Source organism: Gossypium raimondii, chromosome 9 (genome assembly GCF_025698545.1).
Source record: "Gossypium raimondii isolate GPD5lz chromosome 9, ASM2569854v1, whole genome shotgun sequence".
Taxonomy (NCBI): Eukaryota; Viridiplantae; Streptophyta; class Magnoliopsida; order Malvales; family Malvaceae; genus Gossypium; species Gossypium raimondii.
Genome location: NC_068573.1, coordinates 25,960,941 through 25,980,262, shown reverse-complemented (window position 1 = coordinate 25,980,262; position 19,322 = coordinate 25,960,941). Strand labels below are relative to the sequence as shown.

The window sequence follows — 19,322 nt, the reverse complement described above, 5'->3', positions numbered from 1 at the left end:
AAGCAAATATTGGCTTATTTATTATCTAACGTTTAGACTAATACTAATCGATTTATGTGGAAGGATCATAGTATGAGAAGACATCTTATATTAATAGATAATCTAAACATAATCTTAGTCCGAAATTGAGCAACGATGAAGTGAATAATAAATAGTCAAAGGTGTCAAACAAATATACTAAATCTTATAACTCTCATGAATAGGAATATAGATAGGATAATATTGACTTCTCTTGTCTAATTTTATCTATTTGTATCGTAGGATAAGTATGATAATTAAGTTATCAACAACATATGTCAATATTTACATTTAAAAAAAATAATCTATCAACGTAACTATTTTCATACTTGAGGCTAATCTTAAAATCTTCCTCTTAGACAAAAACTTTACCAAGCCTATTGATTTTTTTTTCCTTTTAAGGTAGGGACTAATTATATTTGATCTTGGACTCTTCAAAAAAGTGCAACATATGTTCTTAATTAATCTAGGACTTCTATCAACTTTATATTGATTTTTAAGAGTCATGTTTCGACTAACACTTTACAATGTGGTTCAATAAACTTAACTCCTTATAAGTCTTTATACTACACCAAAACAGGCTTTTAGCGGCGTTTTTAACGGCGTTTGGATAAAAAACAACGCTAAAGATCGAGCATTAGCGGCGCTTTTTGGAAAACACTGCTAAAGATCTAGCATTAGCGGCGCATTATGGAAAACGCCACTAAAAATAAGCATTAGCGGCGTTTTCTAGAAAGCCCCGCAAAAAACCTAAGCCCAATGACGCCGTTTTCTGAGCTTTCGGGGATTTAACGGCGTTTTTAATAAAGCGCCGCTAATGCTCAGGGATTTAGCGGCATTTTTGGAAAAGCACCGCTAATGCTCAGGGATTTAGCGGCGTTTTTGGAAAAGTGCCGCTAATGCTCAGGGCTATAGCAGCGTTTTTGAGAAAGCACCGTTAATGCTCGGGGTTTAGCGGCATTTTCTAAAAAGCGCCGCTAATGCTTAGGGATTTAAAATAATTTAAAATATTTGTTAAAAATGGAAAAATTAAAATACTATTATTTAAAATAATTTTAAAGTTTTTTGGGTACATTACTGATTTTTTTAATTTATATATTAAATAATTTCTTATATAATCGTAAAAGAGATAGTATTAATTTTAAAATATTGAATTAATTATCACTGTAGTTTAGGGTTTTTGGTTTAGGGTATATGATTTAGAGTTTAAGGTTTAGATGTTACCATTTTAAGGTTTATGGATTATGGGTTTAGGGGTTATGGTTTATTAGTTTGATATTTTGAAATTTAAAAAAACTTCATTTGGTAGACATGTAACAAAGAAATTTACAAAAAAAAATGTAATAGAAGAATTAAATTCATTGAAATAAAAATAAGGGTAAACTACACCCAATGTCATTATACAATTAATGGATTTACATTTTGATCACTCAACTGCAAAAAGTTACAAAATAGCCACTTAACTATTTGAAAGTTTTCATGCAAATCACTAGAGTATTAAGCTTTTTCCTTTATAAAGTCCAGCTAGTGAGTTCCAAGTAATGATTTGATAATTAGTATGGTGGATCAATACCCGTTGTCAAGTAGAAGAATATACCTTAGATCCAAGTTGATCTGACAGTTGGTGTCAGAGATCAAAGAAAAAGTTGGTTGGATATTGGTTTGCAGGTTTGTAATGTTCAAAGCTGTTTCACGAAAAAATTGAATTGTAGAAAAGGAGAAGAAGATTGGTACAGGTGGCGCAAACAAAGAAGGCTATACAATAATGATTTTCAATCCCAGTGTTCTTTTTATAACTTCATTGCTTGTCTTGTAGCAACAGATAGTAATTCAGGATCAATTAAAGCTTCAACGAAGATATTGAGCTACAATGTTTGGTTTAGGGAAGATTTAGAGGTTCACAAGAGGATGAAAGCTATTGGTGACCTTATTCAACTTCATTCCCCTGATATCATTTGTTTTCAAGAGGTTACTCTGATGGTTTAGGGATTATGGATTATGGTTTATGGTTTAAAGGCTGGGGTTTAAGGGTTAGGGGTTAGAGGTTAAAGGTTAGGGGTTAGGGGTTAGGGGCTAGGGGTTTATGTTTTATAATTTAGGGTTTAAAGGATAGGGGTAAGGGTTTATGTTTTAGATTAATTAGTGTTTTTTAATTTATATATTAAATAATTTCTTATATAATTGCAAAAGAGATAATATTAATTTTAATATATTAACATTATGATTATAGTTTAAATTATTTAAGAGATAATAGATAAACTTTATATATATATTAAATGGTTTAAGATTTAAGGTTTACTTGATATTTGTTAAATGGTGAAATTTTATATAATTAATGAATGCTTTTATATTTAAAAATATTTAATATAAACCATTTGATGTATTTAAATGTTAGATTATAAAAAATTGATAAACAAATAAAAAAGGTATGATTGATATGGATAAGTAATTATCTATTTTGGATAGGACCAAATTATAACAAATAAAAATGAAATACAAAAACTAAAAATTATAATTTTATCTAATTCTTTTAAATATTACTTATAATTTAAAATTATTTATTTAAATTTTATATGAAAGATTTATTAAAATTTAATATAAAAATTGTAAAAAAGTTTAGCGTAAGCGGCGTTTATGAAAAAAACGCCGTTAAAAGTCGAGCAATAGTGACATTTTTTTCACAACGCCACGAATATTTTTTGCGAAACGAACTCGTTTTGTATTTATATTTTTTTATCCCAAAATGTCAAATGAAATATTTTCTTTTTTCCCCCTTTTCCCAAAATCGATTCCCCCCACCCTCAGAAATCTCGCCTGAAATCTCTTCTTCTTTTTTCCCCATTTTATTTTTTCCCAAACCATATTGTTGCAAACTCGTAAGAAGATTCAAAAGAAATTGAAGATAAGAGGATACAGCTTGAAGACGGATGGTCTTGATGAGATTCTCTCCTTAGTCAATCACTTCCAAGATGCTGAAGATGAGGCTATTGATCTCCTCCTCGACTAGCATGATCACCAATCCTGTAATTTTCTTTATTTATGCTTTTCTAGGGTTTTCCTTATTTTTTTTAATTCTATTAGTATTTTTTTAATTGTAAGCAGTGAATTCTTCCATAATCGACAAGGAGGCGGTGCACCAAGTAGTCAGTCTTCTACTGGATGCTGAAGCAGCTGAGGGGGAGATCTGTTAGAATATGCGGATGTAATTCTTGCAAAAATCTCCTTATTGGAAATCCAGAGACTTAATTCGTTACGGAACACTTTGATAATTAGTAAAAGCAAGTAAGGAGGGAAAGACTAATGCTAGTTGTTTTTGTTTCTGACCACCTAAAATTTCATCCATGATCTTCAGTCAACGTTTGTTTCTATGTCTATACACCACTGTGTTACAATCTCCTTGGATAGTATTATTTTTATAAAAAATTATTGCAATCCTTATAACATTCATTCTATGGCTTTCTGTCTAATATGTTGGTCAGTTTCCTTTCTTTAGATCATGATTTATGAATGAAAGGCAATTCATTCTCGCTGAGGTGTGCTAATTTTCAGTGTTTGTTTACAGACCATGGTTTTGATATATGGGGCATCAGTTAATTTGAATGTAAAGAAAATGGATCAACACAGGAATTTTAAGACTTGTACAGGAGTTCTATTGGAGGTCTTGTAGATTCATTGATTTTAGATGATAAGAGCTGGACGTTGCTTGTAGAAGCTGTAGTTGAGAATGTTGATTATTTTCTGGCTGATATTCTATCATTCTTACGATGAGAAATCTGTTCCTGTCAGTATCATACATTTCATGCTATAGTCTAGCAGTAAACCATATATGCAAGCTAGTGATCAAGCCTATGTCAGTACTGTAGACACCTCTATTTGGAGGTTGCTAGAACTACATTGACAAATTGTTGATTGTCATCTGCTACAACTGCAAGAATGGAAAGGTTTGTTTCTTGCACTGCATTTAATATTGGTTAAATTTTTAAAGTTGTCATTTGAAGCTTGTATTTCTTTGTCACTATATATTTCTACTTTCTCTTTTGTCACTTAGGTATATAATTTCGGAGGAGCTTGGAGATGGTACCTGTGGTAGTGTGTTCAAAGCCTTCAATATAGAAACATTTGAGATTGTAAGGAACTTGATCCAGTAGTTTCTTTTTTTTTATCTTTCTATTTACATAACTACATGATTTATTTTATTTATAATTAAGATATGTTCTTCTCATTTGTTCCTCATGTATGGTAGAACTTAATTCAATGATTAATATTATATACTTTGCTACAGTTAAAAAAATTCCTTTGACGTGTAGGAAATTCAACTTAAGTCTTGTACCTCACCTATTTAAGTTAATTTAATGATTAATGTTGTATGCTTAGCTTCACTTAGAAGTTTTCTTTTAATATGAGGAAAGTTAGCACAAGTCTTATCTGATGATTGAAATGACCTCAACGCCTTGGAGATAGCAAATGATGAATATAGGATCAATTTTGAAGTCACTTTCTAAACCATTATGTGAATTCTTTGTTTTTAATTGGTCAGTCTTTCATGTACCTACTGCTAATTTCTGGAGGTTACTTTAAAGCTTATATCTGATTTCCTGTATACATTTTTCTATATGTATATACATTTGAAATGAGATCCTGTTCGATTTCAACAATACAGTTTATGGTTGGACAGCTATCCTCTTTCTCTGCCTTATATTTGTCTTATTTTTATGTGTTGAATTTGCTTTGATCTTTCTTTTTATTGTATATTAGACGGAGAAAGCATTTCTCAAACAACCCAAGGTGTTTTTAAGGTGAACTAGCTTCTTCCATTGTTATATATGTTTTACTTTGTTGCTAATTCATCTTACTCAGACCATTGTTATAGAATGTGAAAAGCCAATGAAGCAAGGAGTTCTCGCTCCTGGACGTGTCCGTCTTTTGCTTCACAGAGGTCTATGGACTCTGAAATATTTTTCAGAGGTATTATTTTTTCTCTTTTTCTTTTCTTCTTTGCTGAGTTTTTGAATTCTTCCTGTCTTTTCTTTTCTGTGAATCTGATGGAATGCAAGTGTTATTGGTCATGTAATTACGATTAGAAATATTTCTTGTGAATTGGATATTGAGGTGATTTTTCTCTGGTTTTTTATAGCTGAAAGTTTGGATTTTATTGGAATTAGGGTTTTTCTTTTAATCTTAAAATAATTTTTAGTTAAAGAAAATCAGTATTTCATTTGTTAAGGAAGATTTTGATGTTTAAATTTGGAATAGGATTTTCAAATTCTAGTTATTAAAAGGCCATGACTCTTTTTTTTTTTTTGCTTGATTCTTGTTATTCATGGTTTTAAAATAAATCTTATTTTTTAATTTATAGTGTGTGGTTTTCATTAATCTTAAGTTTCCTCACGGGTTTAATCTCAAAATCCCTAAAATTCATTTGGTTTCTGGGTGAATTTCTATAAGTAAATTCTCTCGTTGCCTTGTAAATTCAGAATCTTTTTTATTTGTATGATTTAGGAACTCTGATTGTTGTTACTGTATTTGTATGATTTAGGAACTCTGATTTATACTTGATTAATGGTAGCTCGTTCAATTATTAAATAATTTCATAGGGAACTCTGGTTGGAACCTGGACACATCAAATTACAAGTTTACAAGTTTGTTTCTAGCAGCACATGTGGATAATATAATTGCCTTAATTAAGTTCATCCACTTATAAAACCTTTGTATGGGTTGCTTCTCTCTCTTTTCCCTCCCAGCTTATGACTTGCAGTCTGTTTTGCCTACAAGAACATCTCTTTATATTCTATAACAAATTGCTCACATTAATATTTTGATATTTTTTTGGTGATGATTACAGGCTATTTATTATCTGGAAAAGGGGGAATCTGTTTTTGTGGCGGCACATACATCTGTTGGAAAGACAGTTGTAGCAGAATATGCATTTGCTTTGGCATCAAATTACGTTAGTTATTTTGGTTTTTTGCTTGTAAATCTATAGATGTTTTGATTTTTTGTTAGCTGGAGATGTGACAAATTGCTCACATTGATTAAAAACCTCAGGTCATATCTTTTTTATTTTCAAGTTTTTGAAGTTCTATGCAGAATTTGGTTTAGTTTCAAGATTTTTGGTAAGTTTTCATGTCATGCAGCATTGCACTAGAGCTGTGTATACTGCTCCAATTAAAACAATTAGCAACCAGAAGTATAGAGATTTCTGTGGGAAGTTTGATGTTGGCCTTCTCACAGGTGATGTTAGTTTGAGACCAGAGGCTTCTTGTCTCATCATGACAACTGAATTATTAAGGTCAATGCTTTATTGAGGTGCAGATATTATTCGCGATATTGAATGGGTGAAGGGGTTGCTTTTTCTAGCATTACTTTACATAGTAGTTTCATTACTTTTTCTGCTGAACGCTCTTGTTAGTTCTTTTCTCTAATTTGTGAACATGATATTTAAGATGTTTCTTTCTATTGTGACTATATGAATGTAGGTTATATTTAATGAGGTGCACTATGTGAATGATGTTGAAAGATGAGGTGCACATTTATTACCTTGCAATGTGTATAGTCATAGGCAGGTTCAACTAGTCAGTTTGTTTCTCATATGCATTATTTATTTTAGTTTTGATTCTAAATTTTTATTTTTACTTTAATATTTACGACAACTTGAGTTCTAACTTTTGGGTTTTAATTGTGTTATTACTTTATTATTTTAAATTCTAAAACTAAATTCATTAATTTTTATATTTAGTTTTAAAGTTAAATTTTTCATAGAAAATTTAATTTAAATATTATTTCTTATTTATCCTTGAAAGTATATTTAAATTTCAAATTTAAAAAATAAAACATAATATAATATTTATCATAAAAATAAATATTATTTGATTAAAATAAATTTTTTAAATGTTATGTTTTTAGTGGAGTTTTTGCGAGAAGCGTCGCTAAAGGTTTGTTCTACAGCGGCGTTTGTGGGAAAAGCGTTGCTAAAGGTCTCCAGCTATAGCGGTGTTTGTAGAAAAAGAGCCGTTAAATGTCTTGATCTATAGCGGCGTTTGTGGAAAAAGCGCCGCTAAAGGTCTTGATCTATAGCGGCGCTTGTGCAAAAGCGCCGCTAAAGGTCCTGATCTATAGCGGCATTTGTGGAGAAGGCGCCGCTAAAGGTCCTGATCTATAGCGGCGTTTGTGGGAAAGGCGCCGCTAAAGGTCATGATCTATAGCGGCGTTTATTTCTAAAAACGCCCCTAACGTTTGCGGCGTTGACAATAGCGGCATTTTTTGCGGCGCTTTCAAAAACGCCGCAAATACTTTTAGCGGCGCTTAAAAAACGCCGTTAAAAGTTTATTTTGGTGTAGTAAAATGATAATAAAAATGATAAGGATAAGCTGGAAGTAAAAAGAAAAATACAAAGACTACCTACAATAGGTGGTTTGTTATGTGTCAACCTGCTAAAACATAATGGGACGCACACTACATTGGGTGTTTGATAACATGGAGAAAAATCAAACTAAAGGAAGTAGCACTACTTCTGCCAGATGTTTACCAAAGACGATCACACCAATTACAAATTTGAATCATTATAATATGGTAAAGAGATGTCAAATCCTCTCTTTTTCTTATTAAACTTGATTTCTAGCTTATGGAGAAGCCAATTTCTTTTTATTAAAAGGTCCAAAAGTTTTACAGTTGGGCACTACACTAGATTTCGTTTTTAACCTAACCTTCCCTCCCGTTCATTAATTTTAGCTTTCTAAACAAAAATAACTGTACCCTTACCTTTGTTTAACTCCCCTCCTTTCATTAATTATTATTATTATTTATTCAAACCAAAGGTAAAAAGGATTACTGAATCATTCCTCAGTTAAAACTCGTATTTCTACTATATATAAATATTTTGATTGAGTTGATGTCACCTATAATTAGATCTCAACTTATTTATTAAATTACTAAAAACTTTTATTTAAAAAATCATAATTATTAATTTAAGGGTAAATTTATCTTTTATACAAAATCCAAAGATAAAATCCATGCTTGTGATAGGATCCAGACCAAAAATACTAAACATACACTCTCCCAATTTCACCATTTCAACTAATGTATCATTTGGTCATCATGTTAGTAGTAAATAAATATGTTACATAATTAAATTAGTGTCACTCATAACCGTGTCTCAATTTAGTTATTAAATTATGAAAATGATCTTATTTAACAAAGTAATGAATATTAATTTAAGTGTATTATATCCTTTTATATAAAAGGGTAAATATCATAACTATATATGATTTTTGATTTAGTGCGATTTTATAGATGAAATTTGAATTTGATTCAATTTAACAACATTATCGAATAAACATCATTTTACATTGGCATATTACATACAAAAATAATTATATTAATCCAATATGAAAATAAATAAATATATATTCATTTATTTAAATGTGTACAATTGAGTCAAAATTAAAGTTTCTTGCACACATATGAACCAAAATTCAAGTTTCATGTATATAATTGCACCAAATCAAAGTTCATATATCAAACTATACATTGGACCAAAGTTCATGTATAAATTTGATATTTATCCTATATAAAATCCAAAAAAAATCATGCTTATGATGTGATTTGGACATAAAACACCAAACATATACTCTCCCAATTTTACCATTTCAACTATAGGAATATTTGCTTTTCATGTCTATTCTTATTAAATATATTACATAATTGTTTTTCTCCCGTATCATGGGTCTGCCATAATTTTAATATTGTTGTTGGTTGAGTTTGTGTATAAGTCAATTCGATACCAACTCAAGAAAAATGGCAATACCACGATAAACAATTTGAGTGCATATAATATTCTTAATATAATGTATTTACCTATTTAAATTTCCTTTTACTCACAATTTAAACTACTTTTTTATTTTAATTTATTACCTATTGCATATTTATTATCATTACTTTCAAACATTACATTTCATTATTTATTATATGATATTTATAAACGCACACCATGTAACTCCCCAAACTCTGCCTAGACATTATGGTCAACTCTAGAGTTGTTACGTAACATGATTGAAACTTTAGTTTTTGAGTGAATGAAAATCGTCATAAACTTTCAAAATCCCGATTTTATTCAAAATCATTTCTTATTGTTCTATTACCAAAAATGTTGTTTTGTTTATATTTTCTAGAACTTAAAATTTTCGCAGCGGAAGACTCCTTAAACAGTAATATTTGAGAAACACAGTTCATTGTTTGAAAACCTTTAATTTGGTAGAGATGCGAATTTTGTCGACTAAAACATTTGTGCAGTATTAAGCAAAATACGAGAATAAGTTTAAAAATCCAAATAGTCCAAAAAGTCCAAAAATTTACCGAACCAAAATACCAAAATTTAAATAAATCAATTTAAATAAGTTATGACATTAACCAAGCTCCCGTTTGCACCGACCTGCCTAAGTTTGAAGATTACTTGAAAATAACAGTCAAACAAAGAGTGAGTTTTTGAAACTCAGAGTATATCAAAAACTTACAGCAGTTAAATGCATATTAGACATGTTATCATAAACAAATTTATAATAGAATAGAACGGATACGACAAATAATCCTACCCCCAACTGCTACATACCATCTTCGACCATCCCAACACACCATGTAAAGCCCAAAATCTGCACAGGCCCAACAGTCCAATTACAAAAAATAATAAACCCAATTTAAACCCAAACAAATCAAAACCCTAAGGCCCAATTAGCCCAAAATCTAAAACATTTTTTAGCAAAATTTCAACAGCAAATCCTAGAGCGCCGCATACTGCTACCCCACTGTCGTTTCGCCTCCTCACGCCTGCTTCCACCACCGCACGCCATCGTCATGCCTCTCTGACACTTGCAGAGAAAAGTAAATGCAAGGCAACAGAAGAATCTGGCGAAATAAAGAGCAAAAAAAACAAAAAATGAAAGGGAACGGTTGTAATATGGCTATAAAATCCGAAATATCCTCTTGTAAATTTTTTACGAACACAAATCAATCAATCGAAACTCAGAAATTGAATTCAAAAGGTTGATTTTAAACTGTTCTTTGTTTTTCTTTTGATTTTTTTATTTACATGTTTTTTTCTTTTTTTCTTTCAAATCTATTTTAAAAGAATTAACAGAGAAAAAAAAAAAGAAAAGAGTTACCTGAATTGGCCTCTGAATCCATCATCGTCATCGGCCTTTCGCTGTCGCCGGACGTGGATTAAGTAAGGGGCAGAGGCTTTTCGTTTTCTCCTTGTTTCCCCGTTTTGGGGCCTTGGTCTCTGAACGCGTTCCAAAGCGCTGGTAGGAGACGCCCTCGCATGGCTTCGGCCACCGGACGATGGGGAGGCGTGACGGCGGTGGGGTTCCTAGCCTTGGAACCCTAGCAGAGAAAAGGGATTCTCCCTTTTATTTTTATTTTTTTTATTTTTGTGTTCTTTGCAGCAAAATGAAACTACAGAAAAAAGTTTTTTAAGGCTTGATGGTGAATTTAAAACGGCGCCGTTTGAAGGAAGGAGGCCTGTGCATTCTTTCCCTAATGGATCATTTGTGCCTTTGGTCCCTCCAGTTCTGCGGCTCATTCAATGCAGCCTTTTATTTCACTTAATTTCGGCCACAAAATTTTTCGTCTGTTCCGATCTAGTCCTGCGCAAAACGATGCGCATGAGGACTGGGGAATATTTCCCACGTAGTCCCTCGTGCTTTGAGCGCGCTTCATTTCAATCCCTTGACACCCTGTTTTACTTATTTACGAATTTGGCCCTAAATTTTTAGCCCGATTTCAATTTGATCCTCGGCCTATTGAACCTCATTTTTTATTTTATGTATTTATTTTAAAAAAGGGGAAAAAAATCAGTTTTATTTAATATTATTTACTTATTTATTTTCAATTTTTTGGTCAACTTGCATTAGTTCATATTCAATTTATTATTCTTTTTTATATGTATTAGTTTGTGTATTTTATATATGTCATTATTATTACTATCATTTCATTATCTAATTACTTGCTAATCTTCAAATTTTTTTTAAATGTTGGATTCCTTGATATCATCTTATTGTAGTTTATTATTATTGTTGTTGTTAGGTATGTCATTCATATTGTTGTTATTATTATTACTTGTGTTATCGTTAGCATTATCCTTATTATTGTTCGTGTTCGTTAACCTTGTGATTCATGGGTGACAATGTTATGCATGTTACATTTTATTATGTACATTATGTCATGGCTATTTCAAATGTATGTCGCACTATTGTATTTAGCCACGTATAACTCCTTTTACGTATTAAATGATTTCTCTAAAAACCAATGAATTAAACGTGTATTTGTTTTTACATTTCGCTATCCTTTTACCCAAATTCGAAACAAATTTCAAAATAAGGCAATATTTTACATTTTGGAAATTCGAGAAATTGTACCCTAACTTACTAGGTCTCGATTTTCTCTTTAAACCTAAATTAGCAAAATATCCTTTTAAATTTCTAAAAGCATAAAATTTCAAAAATAAAGGTAATATTCTATATTTAGAAAATTTGAGAAATCGTACCCTAACTTACTGGGCTTCGATTTTTCTCGTTGATTCTAAGTAACTGAATATCCTTTTAAAATTGAAAAGGTTTAAATAAAAAATAAAAAGGCAAGCTTACTCTCAAAAATACAAGGTGCCGTGTCCCAACTTACTGGATGTGACATCTTGTTACTTCGAGATAAGGAAGCATTTTCCATTTTTTATAACACAATAAAGAGGGATCGTATTTTTAAATTCTTTTCGAGTTTTTAATCTTTGACACTAATACATTAAATAATCAACTAGGTATCAATTTTGGGCGTATTGAGGGTGCTAATCCTTCCTCGTGCGTAATCGAAAACCGAACCTATTTTTCTAAATTTCGTGGACCAAAATCGTTGTTTTAATAAAATCAAATCGTTTATTAAAAATAACCACTTTTCGAGGTGATCCGATCACACCTAGATCAAAAAGGATTGGTGGCGACTCCCATTTTCGTTTTCATTTTTAAAAATCCAAGTCGGCCCCATTTTATCAAAAAAATGGTGTCAATAGCTTGGCGACTCCACTGGGGATTTAAAAAGAGAGTCAAGCCATGTGTTGATTATTTTTTGTCTTTTCGTCGAAATTTGAAAATTCGATTTAAATTTACGATCCTCTCATTGCATTTCCTGTGTTTTGAGTTATATTCTATATTTTATTTTTATATCTCCGTACATTGCATTGCATGACCGTTGGTCACACCCTTTTAAGTGGGAGTGAGAAACTAGTCCTTCGTGAGGTTTTCACCTCCGTGCAGGATAGTGGATCGCTTTCGGGATACATCCGTACCTATGTCTTCGTGAGATTTTTATCTCCGTGCAGCCATAGGGAAATGTATTCCCCTGAACTGAACTCAGTCCATATGAGCCTATAATGGGTGAGGATCGAGGAATCTGCTGGTTCTGGTACCTCGACTTTAGAACCAAACCGCATATAATGAGCCCTAGGAGCCTACCCTAGGTAGAACCACCTCGAACCCTAGTAGTTTCCTAAATAGTAGCTTTAATTATTATTTCTTGTATACTTTGAATTTTAGTTTATTGTTATACTGACTTGCTTTGCTTTTACCTTGACTGTGATTGCATGACATTCTCATTATAAAAGAGGTGTTGATTCGCATTCAGTATTTAAATAGAGAGCTCAACATGGAAAGGGAGTTTCTTGGTAAAGTGGAAGATAATGCGGCCGTCCGAGTTTGGTCCAAAAAATTTCAGTAAGAAAAGGGTGATAGCCTCATGGAAGGACACGTGTCAGAGCTATGAGACTTCACTTGAATCAGCGTAACTCAAAACAACCTACAAGAATTGAAGAAAATTTGGGATCAGTGGGGTGATGAGATCAGACAGCTCCTCTACAGTAACTATGGTGATTTGCCTTATCTACTCGACGTAAAGGTAGACAAACACTTGTTTTGAGCCCTCGTGCAGTATTGGAATCCCGCCTACAGTTGTTTCACGTTTGGGAAAGTAGATTTGGTACCCACGATAGAAGAATATACGACCTTGCTACGATGTCCGAGGATCCAAGCTGATAGGGCCTATTCGAAAGTAGCATATGTCCCGACATTCTTGAAAAATTAATGAGTATTACAGGGATGAGCGAGCAATGGGTTGCAGCCCGGATTAAGCAAAAGAGAGACAACAAGTGCATGCCTTGGAAAAATCTGTGAGATCTGATCTTGGCACATTCGGATGTGAGAAAAAGGGTTGATATTTTCGCTTTAAGCATTTATGGTTTGGTCATTTTCCCCAAGGCGTTAGGGCATGTGGATGAAGCTGTTTCAGATTTGTTTGACAGGCTTAACAAGAGGGTTACACCAGTCCCAGCAATTTTGGCTGAAACCTTCAGATCTCTAAATGCGTGTCGAAAAGCGGGTGAAGGAAGGTTCGTCGGATGCGCGCAATTGTTATTGGTATGGTTTCATAGTCATTTTTGAAAGTAGAGAAGGTCTCCTATCCGGTTTTCTCAGAAAACTACTCCCCATTAAAGGAGCTAGTGGCTATACAAAGACGAAACGATGTCACGGAGGAGAAATGGTTGGTGATTCTCCAAAACCTTCAAGAGGAGGATGTCAAGTGGAGAGCCCTATGGATGATCCCTAATGAAATTTCGTATCGGTGTGGAGAGTTCGATTGGGTTCCTTTGCTCAAAATTTGAGGAGCCGTTGGATACGCCCTTTTGCTAGTCTTGAGGCATATAGATCTAGACAGTTCATACCGGCGACACAAGGGTTGGATCGGTGTGAATTTTCATTCAAAAAAGATAATTACAAGAAGAAGGTTCGTGAAATATCAAATGCCTGGAACCAAACCCACAGAATGAAGATACTTGCTGTAAACCCAATGACAACTCCCGAGTATAATTTATAGTGGGGAAGAAGAATCAATGATAACATCTCCGCATCAAGCCAAGAAGATGTTCGACCGATAGAAGAGCATCTACAAGTGGTTTCGTCAGAACTAGAGATCATTAAACAAGACTTTGAAAGGAGAAGTTCCAAGATGGGTAAGAAAATTGAGCAACAAGAAGAGGAAAAGATGCGTTTGGGATTAGATGTCGATATTCACAAGCTGGAAGCTGAAAAATTAAGGAAAGGGAAGAACAAGGCTAAAGAAGATTTAGATAGTCTAAAAATGGATTATAAGACGTTACGTTTGTCGATAAGAACTACGGGTCTGGGAAAAACATCGGAGCAATGGCGGTAGGAGATCAAAGAAGAAAGGACCAAGGCTGATCAGTGGGAGAAGAAATTTCATGACGCCCGACCTCGAGAGAGCGCTTTGGAGAAAAGCTTGTTAGAATGTCAGAATGAAGAAGCAAGGTTAAAAGCTCGGGTAACAGAGTTAGAAAAGTCGCTTCACCTGCACCGTAGTCGTAACTCTCTGATCGAATTGAGAGCAAGTTTAAGTAAGATCGAAGAACTAAAGGGAAGGATAGATTCTGAGCTGCGAGTGGAGCTTCTGGAGAAGAGTAATGAGCAATGGCAAGAGCATTTCCATCATTCTCAAAGTCAGATTAGAGATACAGATTACATTATGGGCGAAGCCGTGACTCAAATACGAGAAGTAGCGGATCATCTACAAACCCTAGCAGTTCAAGCTGATGTATTGAGTATAAATTATGAATCAGAATCAAGCCGAGGTCGAGAGTTAGCTCGGCTCCTGAGGAGTGTTAAGGTTTTGAGTATAAAGGCGAAGCCATATATGTAGTCCATTTTATGTAAAGAAATTTGTTTTCTAAATCAAGTTCTTCTATTGAAATTGAATTAGAATCAATGTCTCTTTTGCATTCATGCATGTACATTACATTACATTACATGCATTAAGTTTCATAAAAGGACCTTAATAAATTAAAATTATGATAGTTACCCTAGAAACCAACAAAAATCCACCAATCAAATATCACTACGGTACTCATCGCCAAACGAAAGCAATGGATCAGAGGTTAGAAAGATTGGAACAATTACAAAAGGAGATGCAAGATCAGATGCAGGAACGACTGGATAAAATCCAGCAAGACTGCAAGAATCCCAGAACACTATGATGAACTAATTAAAACAGTTATTGGCTGGAGGGAACGATAAAGGAAAAAGCCCTGTAGTTGATGCTGGGGAGGATCACGATGACCCTGCTTATCCTCCAGTTTTCACCCCAACTAACATCCAAGCACAACCAAAGGTGTACCCACAGAGGGTACCTGTTACCATTAGACCTCAATATCTGGCTGGTGCCTCGGTACCAGTGCATTTTTAAACGGGCTCGGGTTCTAATCCCGGGGATAACCCCACCAATCCTGTGGTCTCGGATCTCGATGACATGGCAGAAATAGAAAAGGCAAGAATGGACCTGCCAAAACAACTGGAGGACCGATGTAGATGGCTAGAGGAAAAATTTAGAGCCATGGAAAACACCGATTATCATTGTGGAGTTGACGCTAAGGATCTGAGCTTGGTCCTTGATTTAGTACTCCCACCTAAGTTCAAGATGCCGAAGTTCAAAAAATATAACGAGACTAGTTGTCCTGAAGCTCATATAACTATGTTCTGTCAAAGAATGACAGGATACGTCAACAATGATCAGCTGTTAATCCACTGCTTCAAGGACAGTTTGATCGGGTCTGCAGCCAAGTGGTACAACCAGCTGAGTCGTGCTAAAATTAGTTCATGGAGAAACTTGGCGCAAGCTTTTATGAAGCAATACAGTCATGTGACAAACATAACACCCGATCGAATTACATTACAGAATATGGAAAAAAAAAGCCTAGCAAGAGTTTCAGGCAATACGCCCAACGATGGAGGGAGGTGGCAACACAAGTCCAGCCACCCCTTTTGGAAAATGAGGTCACCATGCTTTTTATTAATACCTTGAAAGCCCCATTCATCAACCACATGTTGGGGAGTGCTACCAAGATCTTGTCGGATATGGTAATGTCCGGTGAAATGATTGAAAATGCAATAAGAAGCGGTAAAATAGACACGGGGGAAAGCTCCAAAAGACCAGCCCCGAGGAAAAAAGAAAGCAAGGTAAACAACGTAAGCACATGTAGCAAGAGTTATTCGAAACCAATTACTATTGGCCCTCCAAGAACGGTAGTCACTAGTCACCAAGGCCCCTCAAGGCAGGAGCCCAACACAAGGCTTAACACAGAGAGACTTCAATTCACACCCATTCCAATAACATACAAGGAACTGTAATAGAAGCTATTTGATGCACACATAGTATCTCCATTTTATCTAAAACCCATGCAACCTCCATACCCCAAATGGTATGACATAAATGCCCAATGTGAATACCATGCAGGGATACCAGGACACTCAATTGAAAACTGTACTGGGTTTAAAAGGACGGTGGAAAGATTCATTAAGATGGGAATTGTAAAGTTTGACAACCCATCAGGACCAGACGTGACAGGGAATCCGTTACCCAATCATCTTGATAAAGGGGTAAATGCGATAATCGAGAGTGGGAGAAAGAGAATCAAGGTCTACATTTCAGAGATAAAAACCCCCCTGAGTTGGGTTTGGAAACAAATGATAGAGGGAGGTCTCATCAAACAAGATTTAAAGGAAAGGCCCGAAGGAATGAGGACGTAGTGTGAGTTTCATGCCGAAGAGAGCCATGACGTGGCAGGGAATCCGTTACCCAATCATTCTGATAAAGGGGTAAATGTGATAATCGAGAGTGGGAGAAAAAGAATCAGGGTCTACATTTCAGAGATAAAAACCCCACTGAGTTGGGTTTGGAGACAAATGATAGAGGGAGGTCTCATCAAACAAGATTTAAAGGAAAGGCCCGAAGGAATGAGGACGTAGTGTGAGTTTCATGCCGAAGAGAGCCATGACATCCAAAAATACACCGAGTTCAGAATCATGGTACAAAATCTGATGAACAACAAAGAGATGGAATTTTATGAAGAGATCAAAGGACTAGAAGAAGGAGAAGTCTATGCCTCGGAGGAAGGACATACAGGAAAGGCTCAAAATCACCCAGTGATGATTATTTCGAGGCCAATGAGCACAGGATCTGGAATACAAATGGCGCCAAGGGTCGTAATCCAAAAACCGGTATCATTTCTTTACAAGGATAGTAAAAGGGTTCCTTGGAATTATGACTGCAACGTGACAATCCCGGGAGAGGAGAACCCGGTAAACGCTTCAGAAAAGGGTAGTGATATAGGCTTCTATACTCGTAGTGGAAAATGCTACGATCCAGCAAATGCAAGAGTGGGGTCCATAAAAGGAAAAGCCTTAGCAATTGAAGCAAAGACGGCCAGAATTGAATCGCATGTTAACAAACCAGTGACTGAGAATGAGGCTAGAGAATTTTTAAAATTCCTAAAGCATAGCGAGTACAGCGTGGTAGAACAACTGCATAAGCAACCGACTCGTATCTCAGTGCTCGAGCTACTTCTAAGTTTAGAGACACATCGTAATGCGTTGATAAAAGAGCTAAATGAGACTTATGTTGCTAACGATATCTCAGTGAACAAGTTGGATTGCCTGGTTAACAATATAAGTGCCGACAACTTCATCTTCTTCAACGATAATGAGATCTCGCTAGGTGGTATGGGATCTACCGAGGCCCTGCACATTATTACCTGTTGCAAGGGGTACATACTACCGGGGGTACTCATTGACAATGGATCAGAACTGAATGTTTTACCCCGTCCCACGTTAAGCAGTGCTGTGGGACGCTTCTCACATGAAATCATGCCAAAATATAGTGAGAGCATTTGATGGTACTGAGAGGAAAGTGATGGGAAGAATCGAGATACCTCTCTCGATTGGTCCAAATACATAAGAGGTGGATTTTTTGGTAATGGATATCAAACCATCTTACAATTGCCTATTGGGGAGGCCTTGGATCCATTCTGCAGGGGCTGTACCGTCGTCACTTCACCAAAAGTTGAAATTGGTAATAGAGGGCCGATTAGTAACTATAGGTGCAGAAGAAGACATCATTGCATCAGTTACCAATAACATGCCATATATAGAGGCCAGTAGTGAAATGATAGAATGTTCATTCTGATCATTGGAATTCGTAAACGCAACATTTGTCATCGAGGAGAGTAAAATTCTAGCGCTTAAAATATCCAAAGCTACGACAATGAGTTTGCAGCTAACAATGGGAAAGGGAATGTTGCCTGGAAGAGGACTTGGAAAATACCTCTAGGGATGGGTCGAAGTACCGATCTTGGTTAACAAACAGGACCGTTGTGGTTTGGGGTATAAGCCTGACGCAAGGGAAAGGAAGAAGGAATTGGAGAAAAAGCGAGAGAAAAGAAGAGCACGTTTGAGCGGGATGGAAACCAAATGGGAACCAATGACCTTTCCCCATATATCTAAGACATTTGTTTCAGGGGGAATTGCCTACCCTGAAGGAAAGAATGAAGTTACAGAAGGAAGGACCAGAAGGTTGGACATCAATACCATATCTGAAGAGGTTAGGGTGGAAAGAAATTTACCAGGCATTCGCCCTTACGAACCTGGAAGTGTTCTGAACAATTGGACTGCAGAAGAGATCCCTGTAACATTTAGAACTAATTCAAAGTAATATTCAAAACACTTGTTGCCCTAAGCCTGGGGCTAATAAGAATCTTTTGTAAAAGGCACATGTCCAAAATCTCATTTCAATGAAAACTTATCATTCAGTCTCACCTTGAGCAAATATTCTTTTATTCTTTTCATTCCATTTATAATCATACTATGCATACAAGTATTCTTAGATTCTTCTTATTTGGTCCTCCCTTTGTCCCAATAACAGGTCTTCAAATATCAACGAGATGAGCGACGCTGTTACTAACTTAGAGTCCCTATTTGAACAAGACATAAGTATGGATGATCCTCAGGATTTTGAAGATGACCAAGACAGCGTTTTATCTCTGGATTTGTTAAGAATGGTGGAGGAAGAAGAAAAAAATCAAATCCTACCCTATAAGGAATCAGTAGAAGTCGTGAGCTTAGAAGAGGGAAGGAAGGTAAAGATTGGCGCTGGCATTACTGAGGAAACAAGGAGAGACCTCGTTGAGTTGCTTCAAGAGTTTAAAGATGTCTTCACATGGTCCTATCAAGATATGCCTGGTTAAGTACTAATATCGTGGTACACCGACTGCCTATAAAGGAAGAATGTAAACCAGTTTAACAAAAGCTCCGAAGGATGAGGCCTGATGTCTTACTAAAAATAAAAGAAGTTAAGAAGTAGTTTGATGCTGGTTTCTTACAGGTGGTCAAGTATTCAGAATGGGTAGCCAATATAGTCCCTGTTCC

The 19,322-nt window shown here is 35.0% G+C and overlaps 1 long non-coding RNA gene across 3 annotated transcripts; it reads left to right on the top strand.

Annotated features, from left to right (window-relative positions):
• Window positions 1-2,772: 2,772 nt before the first annotated feature.
• On the top strand, window positions 2,773-6,123 carry LOC105798575 (uncharacterized). Of its 3 annotated transcripts, XR_001135210.2 has the most exons (7): window positions 2,775-3,041; window positions 3,121-3,300; window positions 3,581-3,959; window positions 4,067-4,145; window positions 4,774-4,814; window positions 4,889-4,983; window positions 5,861-6,123. It is a non-coding gene; the product is annotated as an uncharacterized LOC105798575 (long non-coding RNA). The 3 variants fall into 3 exon arrangements; XR_008189006.1 differs by having other exon boundaries at window positions 2,773-3,041; window positions 3,100-3,959; XR_008189005.1 differs by having other exon boundaries at window positions 2,774-3,041; window positions 3,121-3,959.
• Window positions 6,124-19,322: the final 13,199 nt, after the last annotated feature.